The 18,585-nt window shown below is 40.9% G+C and overlaps 1 protein-coding gene across 6 annotated transcripts in view; it reads right to left on the minus strand.

Annotated features, from left to right (window-relative positions):
• The window catches only part of elavl4 (ELAV like neuron-specific RNA binding protein 4), a 114,634-nt gene that overhangs the window by 32,054 nt on the left and 63,995 nt on the right, over positions 1 to 18,585 (minus strand). The gene's annotated exons all lie outside the window — the stretch shown is intronic.

Consider the following 18,585-nt stretch of genomic DNA (forward strand, 5'->3'; position numbering starts at 1 on the left):
TCATCGAATGAAACTATAGTGCTACACCGAGTCAACGTGAATGCTACCCCTTGTTTGATCATTGGTTTAGATTGCCATTTTTTTTATTCCAATCCACTGATCTTGCATTGCAATCGTATTTTGCTCTGTATTGTAATGTTCTATCACCACTGCCTTGGTTGTGACGAATAATTAACAAATTGCATTTTGGAAAAAAAAGTTTATTTATTTATTTATTTTTACTAAAATATATCTTAAAAAGTCAATGTGATACATATGACGTAATACCTGACCACTTTAAAAATAATTGCCAATTATAATGGAACCTCAAAGTTGAATGTTTCACTTAATCTTTGAAAGATACAACGAAAAGTACAATACGACAATCCAAAGGCTGAACCTTCATCAAAGAACTTAGAGTATGTATTGCTTTCTCTGCCTCTTTCTGTATTATCTGGTGATATAAATGATTAGCAGTGATGGGAAATGGAAGTCTTTTTGGTACACGTCTGTCCTGCCTGCTCAGTTAAATTTTGTGAAAAAGATAATAATAGTAAAAAAAGGAGAATGTCGGGAGCCGGGACGCCCCTGAAGGTGTTACTGCCAAATTGTAAAATTCAAAATGGTATTGCTTTCTCAGTGTATCTTTGCAGGGCTTTATTTACTGTGGCTTACGACGGTAAATTGCATTTTCTCCTTGTTTTATTAATGTCAAAGATATACCTAAAGACATGGTAGTGACATATTAGGACGTATCCCGAGTGAAGCACAAGGAGCAAGTACTATGACAGTGAGACTCAAGCAAGCAACCCAGCAATTAAAGCATGACACTAAGTGTATTTGAGGGCATATTTGGCTCTCTTTAGAGCAGCTGTAAAGTGTCCTCAGCAGCAGATTGCATTTGAGTGTGAAGCTAGCCTGACGTCTCCCCCTACAGATCAAGCCTTTCAACAGGCATTGGAATTTAAGTAGACACCCGCAGCCATCAGGGATCTTCACTCGGCTTGTTTTCCTCAAACAGCCTCCGATCCACCAGCACGAGCACAACGCATGCCCGTTGGTGGGAGAAGGGCAGCATGCAGATATTCATGTTAATGGGAATAGGCAGCGGTTAGTAGCAGACAAAGTGAATCGCAAAATATACAGCGCGGCTCTTTCACAGAATAAATACGTTTGGGCTATGGGTATCAGCAGTGTGCATTGAAGGGGCCATGAGGGACTTGTAGTTCTAACATCAAAAAGCTGATGATTTTTCTCTTCTCTGCTCTCCTCCCTCTTTTCTTCTGGATGAACTGTGGATTATCAGAGGCACTCTATTGTTAATTAAAAGGCAGACATCCTGGAGAGACTACTGCTATTTATAACTAGCCGTGCGCTGTTCTATCTCCTCATCATCCTCCTCGCAGCTCACATTCAGGTGTTAGCTTTGGCACTTTAAATATAGGAATGGAAACAAACAAACAATTTGCTTGCATGGCTTCACTTATTTAATAAATGGTGCTCTTCAATCACATACAGTGGCTCAAATAAGTATTTAACACGTCACCATTTTTCTCATTAACTATATTTCCAGAGGTGCTATTGACATGAAAATTTCACCCGATGTTGGAAACAACCCATGTAATCCACACATACAAAGAAAGTAGAACAAATATGCTCAGAAGTTGTGTGTATTAATGTGAAATGACACAGGGAAAAAGTATTGAACACGCCAGTTGGTATTTATTTAATACTTTGTACAAAAGCCTTTGTTTGCAATGACAGGTTCAAGACGCCTCCTGTATGGAGAAACTAGTTGCATGCATTGCTCTGGTGTTATTTTGGCCCATTCCTCCACACAAGCTTCTTCAAATCTTGAAGGTTCCGTGGGCTCAGTAGGGACAGCGTGTAGTCCAGTGACCAAAGGTTGCTGGTTCGAATCCCGGCTCTGAATGTGCATGTGTCGAAGTTTCCTTGGGCATGACACTGAAGCCTAATTTGTCCCCAGTGGGCCTGGCAGCGCCTTGCATGGCAGCAGCCGCCCATTGGTGTATGATTGTGTGTGTTAATGGGTGAATGTGAGGCTTTGTAAAGCGCTTTGGGCACTGTGGTAGTGTAGATAAAGTGCTATATAAGTGCAGTCCATTTTCTTTCTTTCATGGACCTTGAGTTTCAGTTCTTTCCATAGATTTTCGATCAGATTTAAGTCAGGTTATTGGCTGGGCCATTCTAGCAGCTAGCAGCTTTTTTCTTCTTCTTTGAAACCAATTGAGAGTTTCCTTGGCAGTAAGTTTTCGATGATTATCCTGCTGAAATGTCCACCCTCGTTTCATTTTTATCATCCTCGTAAGTGACAGCAGATTTTTGTCTCGGTACATTTGCTCATTTATCCTTCCTTCAATAATGTGAAGTTTACCAGTACCATTTGCTGAAAAGAAGCCCCACACCATCATGTTCCCACCTCCGAATTTCACTGTTAGTATGGTGTTTTTAGGGTGATGTGCAGTGCCATTTCTCCTCCAAACGTGGTGTGCATTATGGCAATCAAACAGTTAAATTTTGCTCTCACCAGACCAGACTATATTCTCCCAGTATTTAACTGACTTGTCCAAATGTTGTTCAGCAAACTTTAGATGAGATTTGACATGCTTTTTTTTCTCAGCAATGGGGTCTTGCGCGATGAGCGGGCATACAGGCCATGGTGGCGGAGTGCATTACTCACTGTTTTCCTTGTGACAACAGTACCTGCTAATTCCAGGTCTTTTTGAAGCTCTCCACAGGCGGTCCTTGGCTCTTGGACAACTCTTCTGATTATTCTTTGCACTCCTCTTTCAGAAATCTTGCGAGAAGCACCTGATCGAGGCACATTTATGGTGGTATGATTGGCTTTCCACTTACATATAATGGCCCCCACCGTGCTCACTGGAACGTTCAGAAGCTTAGATATGCGCCTGTAACCAATGCCATCGTTATGGTTCGCAACAATTACTTTGCAATGGTCTTAAGACTACTACTAAGTCTTGACTCACACCTTGGCAATGAGACCTTTTTGTAGGCCATCAATTAGGACTGAACCAGCTGATATTCATTTGCACTGACAAGGGGCTGGATTGCTGTTTGATTATTGATAGATTTTAGGTGCTGTCTTGGCTTTCCATGCCTTTTTTCACCTCCCTTTCGTCATCACCTTTTCCGTGTGTCATTTCACATTTTTACACACAACTTAATTTCTAATCTTATTTGTTCTACTTTCTTTGTATGTATGGATTACTTGGGTTGTTCCTAACATCTGGTGAAATTTTCAGGTCAATAGCACCTTTGGAAGTATAATTAGTGAGAAAAATGGTGACGTGGTAAATACTTATTTCAGCCGCTGTATGTTCACATCAAGGAGTTCATGTGGCAAAAGGAATTTCAGTCAGTGATCCAGAATTAAACATACATGTAGGTTTAGTTTAGAAGATAAATAGATTACATGTAGTCACTACATGGTAGTGACTACAGATTCATTGACTTTCGGGAAGCAGACAAGCTTCACTCCAACAACCAGGGAACGAGCTACTGAGCTCCCCCAAACACAAGCCCCTTTCTACATTTATGTGCTTTTTCAAGGACTTCCAGATTAGTCATACGAACTCGTGTAATTTGGGTTGGAGGAACCAACATGTTGCCATGGGATTAGCTGGCTACCAATCCAGATGGACCCCGCCTAGACCAAAATCAGATGGGATAGGCTCCAACTCACCCGTGGCCCCAATGAGGATAAATGCTGGAGAAAATGGATGTATCAATGGGACCAAGTTGTTAGCTGTCATGGGTTTTCTGTAATGTCTTCAGTATTTGCTTGTGGTGGACTTTAGGAGGACCATGAACAACATTGGATAAGTACTTAATAGTACACTAAGAACAGCAGACCGACTTTCATTAATTGTATCATTCATTTTACATATAATTGATCAAGGACATTCAGTCAAGTGTCCATTGTTACCAGCGCCATTAGAAGAAGGTGCTAACAGATGAAAAGGACTACTTTGGCTTCTAGCCGATATGTGTTTTGTATTTCACGTTTTGTAAGTTAAGATCATTGTGTTTGATTACACTAAGTGGATAACTATGACACATGACATAACTATTTGATAATTGCAAGTTTATTCTTTTGTAATGATTGGGTTTTCAAGATTGGCTGCAACAGAAAATGGGTGAAAATATTTGAATATTTAGTATAAATATTTTGATGACTTTCATATTGAAATGGCATATGGGTTTGGGGTAAATTATTGTAAATAAATGCAGTCCCAATTTTTCTGTAATCAGAAATGTGATACGACAAATGTATTCTGGAAAACAGTCTTTTGGGCACTGTGCTTCTTCAGTGTCAACTTTTTCACCACAAAACCACTAGAGAAATAGCTCAAAGTGCAGATCCCATGAGCACATATGTATGACTACTGGTGTTTCAATTGCTTACTACACTCAAGTCAAGCTTTCACCATCTCTTTCGCCCTTGCGTCCCACTTTCTCACCCTCTTACCATCATCTTCAGCAAGAAATGTGAGGTTTGACAAGCGCTGTTACCAGAAGGTTAGCTGGAAATTAAGTGTTCTGGTGAAGAGCTCTCATGTAGGCCAGTCGAGAGGGGCTGACAGGTGCTTAATGGTACCGAGACTCTTAGCACTCACAGAGCCATTCAAGCGGCCAAACTGGGCCAACTAGCTATGAACGCTACAACTGTACACAAAGTGTCCATATACAGTGGCTATAAAATGTCTAAACATCCCTGTTAAAATGCCAGGTTTTTGTCATAACACAAAAACGAGACCAAGGCAAATAATTTCAAAACTTTTTCACCATTAATATGATCAATAACTTGTACAGCTCAATAGAATAAAAAAAAAATCTATTTGCGAGAGGAAGTAAAAATAACTGAGATGTGGCTGTGATCAGAATTAACCAATTGCATTAAAACCCATGTTAAATGGGAGTCCACACACACCTGCTACCATTGAAAATGCCTCTGATTAACCTCAAATAAGTGTCAGCTGTTCTAGAAGGCTTTGTCTGACTCTTTTTTTGTTTTTGTTTTTTAGCAGAAGCCTTAATTTTGAACCATTCATAATTCCCTTCACCTTGATAAAGTCACAGTTCCAGCTGGATAAAAACAGCCCCAAAGTATGATGTGGCCACCACTGTGCAACACCGTAGGTTTGCTGTTCTTTTGGTTGATGAGCAGTGTTATGATTGGTCCAAACCTACCATTTGGAATTATGGCCAATAAATTCAACCTTGGTTTCATTGGTCAGACGAACACATTGGTCTCACAAAGACATGACTGGAAAATGTGTCAGGTGATTTGATATTATATATAACGCATAACGTGGGAAACTGCTTAGCACATCTGCCTCACAGTTCTGAGGACCCAGGTTCAAATCCAGCCTCGCCTGTGTGGAGTTTACATGTTCTCCCCGTGCCTCCGTGGGTTTTGTCCGGGTACTCCGGTTTCCTCCCACATCCCAAAAACATGCAGGGTAGGTTACTTGAGAACTCTAAATTGCCAGTAGGTGTGGGTTAGGTCACAATCACAATGTCCCATTTTTACGAGCTACCACTGACTGAGCTATTTTCAGAACAGGCCCATCGGCTACTCATGTGGTCCTTGAGGCCGACATGGTCCCCGCAGACATCATGTTGACACCTGGTCTATGCTTTACATTGTATTATTACTGTTTTTATTATTCAAAGCGGGCTTGTTGTTTGGGTAGACGTGCATGTTTAAACATTACTGATGTCATCGGGCTCAGATTGACAGCCACAGCTGTTTTTAGGACAGCCACATTGGCAGATTCACATCAATACAACAGGCCTTATTTCGATCTGAGGTAATCTAATTCCAAGCATTTTATTCCGTCTCGTGCCAAATGGAAGACACATAAAAATGGTTATAATAATTGTGTCCCTTGAACCATGTAGTGTAAATCCAGCCTATGGGGGTGTAGAATTTTGTTTTGATCCAAATATGGTTTCTTCAGCCTTGGTGGAGGTAAATGAGTTAACAGTATGTACGTTTGTGTGTACACTTGTGTTCGATGTGTACACGGGCAGCAAAGGCTGGCATTGCTATAACACCTGCCCCCAACCCCTCTTTGGCAAGGCTGGGGGCCCTCAGGGGTGACTGGAAGAGGGTGGGAGAGAGGCTTGCTGGCTGCTATCACTTCCCAGGTGAGCGTGTAAATGAGGGACAGCAAAGATACACATCTGCCTGCAGCACCAGGAAAGACCCAGGAGGGGATTCCACCCACCGGTTCCCTGGTGCTACGGAGCACCTTACAGCAGGGAACAACCAGTAGACTGCCCGCATTGAGACATGGATGGGTGGGAGAGGCAATGCCAACGCAATAGACTGGCAGATATACACACATGGGCACATACTTAATCACCCAATCACAGAAGCACACACAAACAAACACAAGCAATAAAGTGTGTCCTCACAGCAGGATAGTGCGGGGCAGAATGTATTGACAGTTAATGAGTCATGGTGTGCCTGGAGGGGAGGCTGTTACTAAACTATTAAGTGAATAATAACAAAGAAAGTAGTAGGAACAAGTCCAGTTCTTTTTCTTCATCTTCCGTATGCATCCATACTAATACATGTGCCCCTGCCCCCACAATGCCTGCCCATAGGACCATAGCAACACTCTGCTGCAAGATCAACCCTTAATGCTTCCTTGACTTCAATCCTGTCTCAAGTCACTGAGCTTAATCAGATGTTGACTCAAGTTTTAAATGGCTCATTGAATCTCAAACAATAACTAAATATTGAGTGGTAAATTTCAATTTATACTATCAGTATGATTTGGAATAGAAAGTTTGTATGTGGGGACATAATAGTTAGCTGCTAAGCTGTCACATATAGCTGATACAGCTATGTAGAAAAACAGCATGCAGGGTACTCAAGCGTTAGCGTGGCAATAAGTTGCAAGATATGTGTTATTCTGGTAGGTACCATTCATAACTTTTAGAAATACTGCTAAAGTTTCATCTTGAAAGAGAGATAGTTATAGTGTACATACTTTATCGTGCCATCCAATTAGGGCTTCACGATGTATTGGTTGAGCATCATCATCGCGACGTGCGCATGCGCAATAGTCATATCACAAGCTCCTATGATGTCAGGGGCAATGTGCACATCATTCTACCAATCACAATCGTATTGTGAATAGTGTGACACAGATAGAACACATTCTCCAAAAGGGAGGCAAACATTCTTGCTTCAAGTTGTTTATTTGTCACTCCCAGCAGTACTTAACTGTAAAACTGTCACGTAAAACAATTTTTAAAAAATGAATGTCCACGACCTAAGTGCTAGCATACAGTGATAAGAAAAGCTAGACATGCTAATGATACAGTAAATGATGACCCTTAAAACAACACACGGAGCAGCCCAGAGTGTTATGTACTGAAGGCCCTCGCACGTGATATACTGATGCCATGACCATATCTAGACTTATTTGTGCACTGTTATGTTGTGTAACCTAACCTCAGTAGCAAAATGTTTTGATAAATTGTGTAACTGTAAAACTACATATCAGCCACAGAACAGGATGTTTTTTGCCAAGAAGAGATATTGCTGTGGCCTTGGATCCACCCTGCTCAAGCTTTAAACACCACCCTGAACACTGTATATAATCTCGCACTGAACGCTGAGAAAGCGCACATTTGAGCTCATTTGAGCAGCTGCAGCCTTTGCCTGTAGAACATTTGTGCCCAGAATATTCTGCAATAAAGATCTTAAAGAAGTTCATTTCCAGTCTCTGATTCTGACCCCAACATTCACCATCCGAAATTCAACGAACACGCGAAGGACTGGCGGAGAAAAGCCTCCTTCAACAGTACTCATCGTCTAATATTATAACTAATGAGGACATGGGAAACAATTTCACGCCTGCATTTAATGTACAGTATAGCGCTTCAGAATGCAACGGACGAATGCAATAGTTTACACTTGGGGTTAGGGGGAGGGATGGAGCGCTACGGCTACATTGAAGGGACAAACTGAAGGCGCACACAACAACGCGTGTTGTTTAAACTACGGCACTCTAATATAGATAGACTAACATCTAATTTTAAAAGGTATAAAACAACAGATTCATTAAAAACAAATGAATAGTGTGAGGATAATGCAAGGGATTCTACAGTATAACTGGACATGCAAAGAAATAATTTTAACGTAATGTCTGGCTAGCCTTGTACCTGCTCAATACTACAATGCATTTACATAGATGTAGACTTCACACAAATGACTCAGTATACTTCTGTGCTCTATTGAGTATATTTTATTTTATTTAGTATAGTAAATTATATGATTATTTATTATTGTATTATAAACCGTCCAAACAATACATAGAGGGAAGAAGACAAAAACGTGTGCTGCTGTTCACATGTCACGAGTATGCTATCCTTTATTTTTCCACATTGCAACATATACGCAGGGTTACAAATAACTGGAACGCATTCTTTCCCCCAATATCGTGCAGCCCTACCTCCAATTAATGCAACAGGAATGAAAATATCCAGGATGTATTTTAAATCATAACTAAGTAGAGTGGTGAGGTTTCAAACGTGCCACTTGCCCAAAACACTTGACTTAAATAGCGAAAATTGAACAGTATTGGTGAGAAGAGCAATGTGGGCAGTAGAACAGGTCATATATTTTATCCATCAATTGTTTCTTTTTTTCATGATTAGAGGTATTTGAAGTGCTCATTCCATTCAATTTTTTTAGAAAATTCAACAAAGATGGCAGTTGTTTGTCACGTTGCTACTATCTACTGAATTGCTGCTTCACTGTCGCTACACAGCACAAACATCTCCATTTTTTCTTGCAAACCCAAGCAAAAAGAAAAACCCAACAAAACAAAAAAAAAAAAACTTGGCCGAATGAGGCTCGTATAATCGATAAACTCATAAGTCGGGTCACTCGTATCTCAAGGCACCACTGTATGGTAAAGGTGTTTCTGTTTCAGTTATCATTCATTGTTAATTAATTGAGCCAAGAGTGATGGATGTACAAATTTAACAGTTATTCAGTCAATGAGTCGTGAAATTACTATTAATTAGGGGCTATTCCCGTGACCCTAGTGAGGATAAAGCAGTACAGACAATGGATGGATGGATGGTAGTTTTGTGGTGACTTCAATTCCCACTCTTATGTCCCATTCACCATTGCCCTGTGAATGACATTCAGGGTGTTGTGTCTTTCACTTGTAGTCACCTGAAGGTTAAAGCTGTACATACTGTACAAATGTAAGCTAAATTCAGCTCCCAAAAGGCCCAATTCAACGGCAATTACGCCAGAGGTGAGATGTACTGACACAATCGTGTAATCAAGTCCGAGTCGATTTAATGGATAGAAAATAGAAGGCCATATCTATTGTCGTATTGTTAGGCTGGCAACAAAATAAAAAAATAAATAAAAAACACTTAGCCAGACACCCAATTACAGAATACACATACTCAGCACGGGTATATTGGTTAATAATTTCAGTAAGTACAGCATGTGACATCAAATAGAGAAGCTATTAAGATGCATGATGAGAATCGTCTTTTCACTGATAAATTAGCTTAATGGAAACACTAACTTATATTTTTTAAATTGTCAATTAAAACCAAGAAATCAAATGATGCAGTGCTCTTCATAATGGGATTTTAATGAGGTTAGATTTTCATTTTCCATTGATTTGACGTTGGCTTGCTTCCTGTGCCAGTTATGCCATTTCTTCCAGCGACTCAGAAATGCGCTGCAGTAATAAAGGTGCCTTCTTCATGAAAATTATGTCACTCTAATAAAGCACTAAATGGAAACAATCAAGTTGGCTATGATATAATCATCCAGAAATGTGTTTATGCAAGTCTGCCTTTGCCAAAAATGTAATATCGATAATAGCCAATAATGGGTGTTCACCACAATAACACTGCACTATAGTGGAGAAACGGATGGGGGTTAATTTGGCAGTCCTTATGCAGAAGCATAAACATGTAAAGGAAGTTTGCCATGCAAAGCCAAATATGCTGCTATTTCTATAGAGTGGCTCGTGCGGCTAAGCCATTTTGTATTATGAGTGTACTTGTAAAAGTGTGGCCGTATGTGAACAGTCGTGAATATACGATACTAAATTACATTAAAGTACATCTATAGACAAACAAAGTCATTATTGAAGTATGCATGCTGGACAGATTTACAGGTATGTAACAATGTTAAAATATATTCATATGCAACAGTACATGGCACAGAGTGATGGTCACAATCATGGGCTGTAATGTTCATGTGGACAAGGTTGACAGCAATTATTTTGTGCTTTTTTTTGTTGTACTTTGCAACTATAGGAACCCAGTGCTGCTGACATGAAAGCGTCCTCATCTGCTTCTATCATCAGACGAGGCTCACAATGCACTCTTTGATCTGGAGTGCTTGCTGGCATGAACATTTTATTTACTCCATTGTAGTATTATTACTGCTTCTTTGGAAATATGTAGTTATCCCCCCCCAAATCAACTTGAACCACTCACATTGTGTTGGCACAACACTACTACCTTTCTGGTACAAAGGCAACTTTATGACGTACTTAGGTATGTGCAATGATTTCCTATTTCCATTATTTCCTAGGGTAAAATAGTTTCCATATTCTAACAAAGCAGACTTTCTCAGAAAATCCAGGAACGGATTGTTCAACCTTAGACGTTCCACTGTGTGCACTATAGATTGTACAGATATATAAAAAAAAAAGATCGAGAGGTTCTTACCCTGTCTGTTGTGACACTCTTTCTGTTTAGAACAGGGTTGGAGGAAAAATATATTAAGCTTGTCCTGTCATGACGTATGTTTATGTGACTTACCTCTACCTCTCAAGTATGTTAAAGCGGCTGTAAAGTGGCTGTAATTTTTTTTAAATAAATACACTAAATATACAGTGGGTACGGAAAGTATTCAGACCCCCTTAAATGTTTCACTCTTTTTTATATTGCAGCCATTTGCTAAAATCATTTAAGTTAAATTTTTTCGCATTAATGTACACACAGCACTCCATATTGACAGAAACAAAAATAATTGTTGACATTTTTGCAGATTTATTAAAAAAGAAAAACTGAAATATCACAAACCCATAAGTATTCAGTCCCTTTGCTCAGTATTTAGTAGAAGCACCCTTTTGAGCTAATACAGCCATGAGTCTTTTTGGAATGATGTTTTTCACTCATGGATTTGGGGATCCTCTGCCATTCCTCCTTGCAGATCCTCTCCTGTTCTGTCAGGTTGGATGGTGAACGTTGGTGGGCTGCCATTTTCAGGTCTTTCTAGAGATGCTCAATTGGGTTTAAGTCACAGAGGTGTTCTGAAGCCACTCCTTCGGTATTTTAGCTGTGCGCTTAGGGTCATTGTCTTTTTTGAAGGTGAACCTATTACCCAGTCTGAGGTTCTGAGCACTCTGGAGAAGGTTTTCGTCCAGGATATCCCTGTACTTGGCCGCATTAATCGTTTCTTCGATTGCAACCAGTCTCCCTGCCCCTGCAGCTGAAAAACACCCACACAGCAAGATGCTGCCACCACCATGCTTCACTGTTGGGACTGTATTGGATAGATGACCAGTGCCTGGTTTTCTCCACAAATGCCACTTAGAATTAAGGCCAACAATTTCTATCTGGGTCTCATCAGACCAGATAATCTTATTTCTCACCATCTTGGACTGCTTTAGGTTTTTTTTTTTTTTTTTTTTTTTTTTTTTTCAAGCAAACTCCATGCGGGCTTTCATGTGTCTTGCACTTAGGAGAGGCTTCCGTCAGGCCACTATGCCATAAAGCCCAAACTGGTGGAGGGCTGCAGTGATGGTTGACTTTCTAGAACTTTCTCCCATCTCCCGACTGCATCTCTGGAGCTCAGCCACAGTGATCTTTGGGTTCTTCTTTCCCTCTCTCATCAAGGATCTTCTCCCCCGATTGCTCAGTTTGTTCGGACGGCTAGCTCTAGGAAGGGTTCTGATCGTCCCAAACGTCTTCCATTTCAGGATTATGGTGGCCACTGTGCTCTTACGAACCTTAAGTGCAGCAGAATTATTTTTGTAAGCTTGGCCAGATCTGAGCCTTGCCACAATTCTGTCTCTGAGGCAGTTCAGGCAGTTCCTTTGACCTCATGATTCTCATTTGCTCTGACATACACTGTGAGCTTTAAGGTCTTATATGGACAGGTGTGTGGCTTTCCTAATCAAGTCCAATCAGTATAATCAAACACATCTGGACTCCAATGAAGGTGTAGAACCATTTTAAGGATGATCAGAAGAAATGGACAGTACCCAAGTTAAATATATGAGTGTCACAGCGAAGGGTTTGAATACTTATGGCTGTGTGATATTTAAGTTTTTCTTTTTCAATAAATCAGCAAAAATTTCAACAATTAAGTTTTTTTCCTGTCAATACGGGGTGCTGTGTGTACATTAATGAGGAAAAAATGAACTTAAATGATTTTAACAAATGGCTGCAACATAACAAAGACTGAAAACCTTTCCATACCCACTGTACTTGAAACTAAAAACGTGGAAAGACTGAGAACAATTTAGCACTGAATTGTTGAGATATAGCATCAAACAGTCTTCACCATCTCAGTTGTCCAGATTTTTTGGGGGCGGGTCACGCTGATGCAACTAGGGACATGAGTCGGCCCTCTGCCACGATACAAGTACAGAGCGGCGTCTGTGGCAATTCGACACAATTGCCAGTTACTTATTAAGAATAGCTTTGCCAAGTTCTACTACGACAGCGTGCAGTTAGCCATCAAGCTATGCCTGCAACCCAAAAAATTTATCTTCCCTGACGTGTTATAGTGTTATTTGGGCTACAGTGTCTCTGTTGTGGTGACCCATGTGCTCTATTGCGAAGTGGCCTGCTATTAGCTGCTATGCTAGTACTCATTAGCCGCAAGTAAGCTCGTAGACCAGCGGACCGACGTTGGGTCCTTGCAATACTCCACAGCCTCACTCAATGCACCATCAATAGATCCACACAACAGAGTACTTAAGGGAAAGTAAACTGTTTATTAGTTTCGCTTGCCCACGAGCTAATGAGCTAAGGAACTCACTCAACCGTGGTGGGCGTCAAATATGTCAGCGCCTCGCTTGGTGTTTTTGTGTGTGGGTCCCAACATAACAGAAACAAAGGGAAAGTTAACTGTTTATTTAACACAGCAACACACGTTTTTCAGCCAGTTTGACTACAGACACTTGAGCATATAGCGTACGAGCGAACATATTTGATTAACAGGTGAAGGGCATATCTCCAGTGCCTTCAGGGTGCATGCCCACACAGTCCTGCAGCTCGAGGCCGGGGGTTAATTTCATGATGCCTTATTTTACATACATGGTCTCTTTTATTAATTCAAATTTGGCAGGTTTTTGAGTAACACTCTTCTCTGTTTTGTGCCAAATTTCTAAAAACATTTTTGGTCCGTTTACAGATACTTTTAATTATTCTACTCAAGTCGATTAATTTTATCCATCAATTTTCTGAGCCCCTTATCCTTATCGCAGGCGTGCTGGAGCCTATCCCAGCTATTTTCGGGCAGGAGGCGGGGTACACCCTGAACTGTTTGCCAGCCAATCGCAGGGCACACATAAACAAACAACCATTCACACTCACATTCACACCTACGGGCAATTTAGAGTCTCCAATTAATGCATGTTTTTGGGATGTGGGAGGAAACCGGAGTGCCCGGAGAAAACCCACGCAGGCACGGGGAGAACATGCAAACTTCACACAGGCGGCGCCGGGGATTGAACCCCGGTCCTCAGAACTGTGAGGCAGATGCTCTAACCAGTTGACCACCGTGCCGCCCTATTTACTTTAAATGAGCCTCAAATGTACAGGTATTTCTTACACAATACAATGCACTTTTTAGAGGATGTGCTTTTTTTCAAGTTATTTTTTAGTAATGTTTTTTATGAATATAACATGCCCCAATTAAAACACCTACTGTTTTTTTTAAATTTTTTAAATTATGTTGGTGAGGCAAATTATACCTTTTTAAGGGCATCATGTCCAACATGTTTATGAAATTTGTTGCAGCGGGGCTATTTTTTCAGTTTGAGTGTCACAGAGAGTTCATGTTGCTTAAAAATAGTCCGGTTCAAAGTAATACATTTTTAAGTTAAGTTTAATTTTTAGACCGTTTAATTTATTGTAAGTTAACTGCTTTTACACCACTATGTAATTTGATTATGTAGGTTGGCTACTCTGAAGGGTTTAAGAGGGTTAGCTACATAGATAATAGGAAGAGGCAATTGACTAAGGTTGCACAAAGACACAATGAGAACAATTGACCACCAGGCCTTAAATAATGGCTGTACAGTTGGTGGTTTAAATAGTTAAATTCATAAACAGAGCCACATCCCCCGCACACACATACAGTATATACAGTGGATCCATCTCCCACTCACTCATTCAACATGACTTTCCCTCCTGGGTTGCCAAGGTAGCAGCCAATGTTGCAGTCAGGAGGCTCCCACTCGCCTTTTCCCAATGCCTAGCTTCTACCAATACACATTGACACACAATTGCACACCTAGAAGCTCAGGGACAAACCCACACAAACGTAAACCACCCCCTCATGGTGGCTCCCATAGCTGGGAGCCAGTGGACTGCAGCCTGCAGTGTGTGGGCTGGTGGGCAGGCTGTGGAGCAGAGCGCTATAAGGCAAGCTGACAGCAGACAGAGGAGCCCCTTTGAGTCTTGGATAACCCTGTTACGTCAGCCTTGCACAACGTAGCCTCCTTCACCTACTTGGACTCCAATCCGAGAGCACTGAGAGGCTCACAAGCCCTCAGCTATCCACCCCCTGCGTCAAAGCACTGGCAGGGTAGGGGGGAATTGACTGTCTGGCTCTTTCCTGATCAGGTACGAGGCACCCAGAGGGATGTCGGGTGAGGAAACCAACCCCGAGGCACATCCATCCTTCAGATAGGACGCCAACACAGGGGACATCCACATCCTCTGTGATCCATGTAAAGGGCACTCAGAGTGGAACGAAAAGGGACAGAGGCAGCCTGAAATGAGGGTCACGGGAGGGGCAGTGCAGCCGAGCAAGCTTTCAGCATGTCCAATTCTGGGTCCTAAGCAGACGGGTGGAGGGTGGGGGGGGGGTTGAGATTGGGGGAAGGGTGCTCGCTAAAAGGAGCGAGACAGGACGTTCCTGGGACACTGGGGGACTGAAACTTTAATGTGTCTGCCTGCTTGTGTCTGTACTTCTAAGCCTGGCAGGTCTTTTAATACCTGGCTTTCGGAGACGTCAAACTCCTTTTTCATCCGGTTCCCTGTCAGCCTCGTTCACGCTATCTTTACCCTTCAGTCCATTTCAGGCTCAGATGAATTGGAGATAGAAAAGCTGTACCAGATCTTCTGCAGAATAGTTTTGGACGGATTTCAACGTTGAAATGGTTCATCAACATAGAGAACAGTGTTAGTTTGTAGTGAATCTAATGTAGTGGGAATTGTTTTCACCTAAGTGGTAATGTGAGAAACTGATCGGCTTCTAATCATTGCTGTTGGGCATAGACAAATGCTCCATATAAAACGAAGTTTAACGGTGATTCATTTTGACAAACTCTACCTGTCTTGAGATTTTATTATGGAAATTCTATCAAATTAATCATGAAAAATATCCCTAAAGTCATAAGATACTTGGGACTACAACTATGCAACATTTCCCCTCACTTCAGCTAGGTTCACACATTGGTAAAACATGATCCGAATAGAATTTTCGTTTTTATTTTTTGGGTGTTGTCAGTGGAGGGAAAGTGACATGAACCTTCCTATTGTTGGTACAAGTAGTTAGTGAGCCCTACAACTAACTAACTAACTGTTGGAAAAATCAGGTGTTAGGAATTTTCCAGGTATCGCAGCTTGATAGAGGAAGGACATGCAAAACGTGCTTACGAAGAGTGGCTGCCGTAGGAGGCAATACTTCAAAAAAGATATCACATTTATGAGAGCCCCTCCATCACTCTTTGAGAAATTCAAGGTTAATGCTAATGTATAACGCTGCCTTGAAATTAATGTTTGCAACCAGCTGCTAGTCAGCGTGTCTGCAATTGGTGAAATAAAAACTACAAAGGCAGCTAACATGGCTACTAGCATGGCTAACATCAGCACTTTCCTACTCTGACGTTACTTCAGGGGGAGAAGTAGCTACTCGTTTTCTGATAAATACTTTTACTGTTGTGCTAAAACAAAATTTAGCATCTGTAACTTGTTTTTGTCTATTATTTGTTATATTCCAGGTCTATACTCATTTAATACAGACTGGATGTATTTTAATTTCATTTTGCTGTGTTTTTTTTTGACAGAAATAATTTAAGTATTTATGTTATAACCGTTGAGCTGCAGGGTCTTGGTCACTTAAGGTACTACACTTTGAATTCATTTAGAAAAATCATTTATCTTTGATTTTACGATTACTAATGCACCAAATATTATATACTGTATGTTGTTTAAAAGTAAAGTATTGTGTACAGTGGAGAAAAGCTTTTGTTATGTACCCAAATATTTTAAAATTATGTATTTTAGAGCTGTAATTGCAATACCACAACAATATTATTGGTTAAGGTTATCTTACTGTCTGAATCTGATACTGGCCCATGCCTAGTATTGCACAGCATTTTTTATAATTTATCTGCCCTTTACAAGTCACTTTTCTGTATAAATGGCATGGTTCTACCAATCATCCCCCTTTGGAGGTAATAACAACTGAGAATGAGCCGGTGTAACATGTGGCGATAGTGAATGCCAGGATGATCTGACAGGCATGAAGTTTCACACCAGTCCTTTTGTGTTTAAAGTAATGTGGTTGTCTGACAAATATGTCCTGACATAGCACCTAATTACTTAACTCTATTATCCTAGGATGCCGTGCTGCTGTGTAAAAAGCACACAGTTACGGCCATATTTCGCCTCCACTGTTTAGTAAGCAGCTTATTGCTGGACCTTCTTTTACGGCTCTGTTACACAGTATGTTGCGGGATTGATGCGTCAAAGAAACTACAGTGCGATGCACTAATGATTTCAAAAAAGAATATAAATATACGCCACGGTAAATTAAAGACAACAATCTCCTTTCTCGATCGACCAATGAAAAGGCTCCAGGCCGTAGAGCTTGACCATTTGATACTACTCTACCACTACTGTAGGTATCCCAACTTAAGTGTGCCCAAAAAGGGTAGAGTTTGGACTTTTTTTGAATGAGGTGAACCATAACAAACGCACTTGGTGAAGGCAAGGTTAATGGAAGTGCTCTGCTTGAACTACAGAGATGTGCTTGTTGTAAATCCAGCATACCTGAAATATTTTTTTGTGTATAAGAATTGTGTTGGCGGCAGGCTTTCACATGCTGCCTGTCAGCGGAGGAGCTTTGGCTTGAACGACTCTGCAGCTGACATCACAGTCCATTTATTTTTCATAGCCAACATCTGCTTGGCTTGCTACAGTGTCATTATGATTCACATCAGCTCACCAGATTCCTTGTATAAATGTGATACATTGAATTTGACTACAGTAGTACGCAAAAAAGAGGGTTTCATTAAGTGTGCTTAAGGATTGCATCTTTCATGCTGACATAAAAACAATATTTGGCATAAATTGCTACCAATATTAAAAAATAAATAAATAAATAAATTCCTGTTCCAGCTTGAAAAGTGATTTACTTTTCAATTGTACAATGAAAAAATATTTTCATTTCTGCACTCGACAGCTGATTTAGGCAAAAACAAACCAAAAAAAAAACATTGTGTGCGTCATTCCAAGCTCTCTGTTTTTTCCCCCCAGCTCTCAATACAGTTACGAGTGTTTTTAAAACCTCAGGAGGCACTGAATGATTCCAATGCCTTCGAAGCATATTTTCAGGCGGGAAATTTTCAACTCAAGAATAAATGTATCAAGAGTAAGTGGACAGGGTGTCAAAGGATCATGCCCTTTCTCTTGAAAGTGTGCCAACTGTAAAAGCCACCATAGTCCGTGCACTTAATTCAAACATTGACACACTTTTTATGACATATTTGCATTAAAAGTATGCAGACACCACATTCACAGGTGAATGCCTGGGGCTTAAATTGTGTGGGCTGCGTGTAAAGTAGCATTAAATAAAAGATTAACCGCCTTGTCCCTTGTGTGTTATGAGCACAGTAGGCAGACACAAGCAGCAGGCAAGCTGGCAGGGCTTGTCTAGAGAGCAAGCCAGACACCCAAAGGTAGCTTTTTAAACAGTTCAAGTCAGCCAGTGTGACAGGTGAAGCTCCAGTTTCCGTCCAGCCAGGCCTCACGCCATGCTGCCATCCCGGGAGCTGACAGAAGCTCGTAAAGAGGAAGCCGTGGCCATGTGCGAGTGTCCCACTGAAAGCTCGTGTGCTTGCATCTTGTTGGTGAACCTCCATGATTCACTCAAGATGCTCAAGACTGATGCAAGACTGATCAAGAGATACAAGCAAGTAAAGGGACTTACTCTCATAGGGCACTTGATTAGGTACCCCTGCATTGTCTCATGATGAGCTGTATCACACATCTGCCTGAAAGTGTTAACAATGCAAGGCAAGAAGTGTATGC

The sequence above is a fragment of the Phycodurus eques genome, chromosome 8, assembly GCF_024500275.1.
Source record: "Phycodurus eques isolate BA_2022a chromosome 8, UOR_Pequ_1.1, whole genome shotgun sequence".
In the NCBI taxonomy this organism is placed as follows: Eukaryota; Metazoa; Chordata; class Actinopteri; order Syngnathiformes; family Syngnathidae; genus Phycodurus; species Phycodurus eques.